Here is a 2,065-nt window from a genome sequence, read left to right on the forward strand (position 1 = left end):
CAGGGTCCCCCACCTCCAGTGTCCTCACTGTTGGTGTCACCTTCTTAGAGTGGGATGGAGGCCTTGAGTGGGAACCCCTGCAGCATCCTCGACAGGTAGCCATTTGATCGATGTTTGAGTAGTTCCAGTGCTTGGGAACTTTTGCCTGTTGAGGAAGGTGTGTTGGACAATTCCTTATGTGAGTTGAAAGCTGCTTTCATCAGGCTTCTACTTACAGCTGTAGGACCTGCCCTCAGATGAATGTAGTGCAGGTGTAATCTTTCTCCCCACAACAGCCCTGCAGGCATTTGCTCATAGCAACCAGGCCACATCTCTCTGCATAGACACCTGGCTCCGCACACCTTTTCTCCATGCTGAGCAACCCAGCTGCTCTCGGGAGCACCACCTGGTTTCCAGACCCCTGACTCCCTGGATGGCCTCCCTGGCTTGTTTCAGTTGACTGAGGCCTCAGGAGAGGCCTTGCTGTTTGTAGGACCTGTGGCCGCCATGCCGCCTCCAGGCGGGACTCTTCCCATAGCCGGGGGCAGAGCCCTGCTGGCCTCAAAAGTCTCACTGCTCCAACTTCTCTGTCCTACGGTGAAGCCCCTGGAAAATCCCCTTTATGACTTAACTCCTGCATGGTTCACCTGTGGCAGGAAGGGGCCCTGCCAACAAAACCATGTGCGCTCAGCGTTCCCCCTGCTGTCAGGAATGCGGATAAGGCATGTGTAATACCTCTGTCCTCATACAGAGAGATGCTCTCTCGGCCCATGAGAACATGTTGGTAAAGAATGCTCCAGTGATGTCTTACATTTTTTTTAAAATAGTTAAGTTTCCCAGGAAGTGGCAAACATTGTGCATAAGTTCCCGTGTCCCCTTTAGGCAGCTTCCTCCAATGACAATTACGCTATCCCGGAACATCGTCCGCGCCAGGAAATTGGTATTGGTACAATACTCTTAACTCAGTTACGGACCTTATTTGGATGTTAGCAGTTTTCCCACATACGCCTGTGTGTGTGTAGTAGTTCTATGACATGATGTGTAGATTAACCATCAGACAATCAGGAAATAGAACTGTCCCATCACCACAAAGAAACTCTCACATCACTCCCAATAACCCCATCCTTCCCCGCCCGAAAGCCTGGCCACCACTGACCTGTTCTCTGTCACGACCATTTTGTCACTGAGAATTTGTGTCAATGGAATTGTACAGTATGTGAGCGTTGAGACTGGCTTTTTCCATTCGGCATGATACCCCCGGGTATCTTCTTACATGTGCCCATGAGCTGAAATTATTGGATGGTTTTATATTTTTATCTTGGATAATGTGACAAGACCTCATCAATGCGTACGGTTAAATGATGAGCCATTGGCTTAAGGGTGAAAGAGTGAATTGTGCCCCCACGGCCGTTAAGTGGAGCATGGTGGCATGAGCTCGGTGACCGCCCCCGCCCCCCGGGGGATGCTCTTTGTGGAGTCCCCCTGGGCTGTCAGACTGTGAATGGGATGCATGGGTGTTTTCGCCTTCCTCTTCTAACTATCTCTATGCTTTCAAACACATTTTTCCGTAGTCTGAAGATTTCAACATTTTCAAAAGGCAGGCATCAAAGTCAAGAATAATTATGCTTCTCAACATACAGGGATTTTTTTTTTTTTCAGGTAGCATTTTAGCAGGAACGTCATATTTAGCAGGGGGCGTCATATTTCTCAACCCCCCCCATGGTGTACCTTCAAAGGGTGTCTGTGTTCTGTGATCTTCTGATCTGGATAAAAGTTGTACAAATTCAGATTCCATTCCAGCTCTGCACACTCAGAAGTCATTAGCCACAGAGTGAAAACACCCACAGTGATTTGACAAATATTAACATTGCTGCTGAGCATTTCCACTGTAAATTAAAAAGTAAAGTATGTAAAAATTGAGGATTAGGTGGAAAAGAGAGCTGGTCATGTTTTAGGAACGTCAATAATTATTTAGTGAGCTTATCTATTTATAGCATTGCACTATGCAAGGAGGTTGGGGTTTTGCCACCTTTTGCGAAATCTAGAAAGTTTAATGGAATGAAAATGTCTAAAGCGATTCTCAGAA

Source organism: Myotis yumanensis, unplaced genomic scaffold (assembly GCF_028538775.1).
Source record: "Myotis yumanensis isolate MYYU_CA2020_CCGP unplaced genomic scaffold, mMyoYum1.0.hap1 SCAF_5, whole genome shotgun sequence".
Classification (NCBI taxonomy): domain Eukaryota; kingdom Metazoa; phylum Chordata; class Mammalia; order Chiroptera; family Vespertilionidae; genus Myotis; species Myotis yumanensis.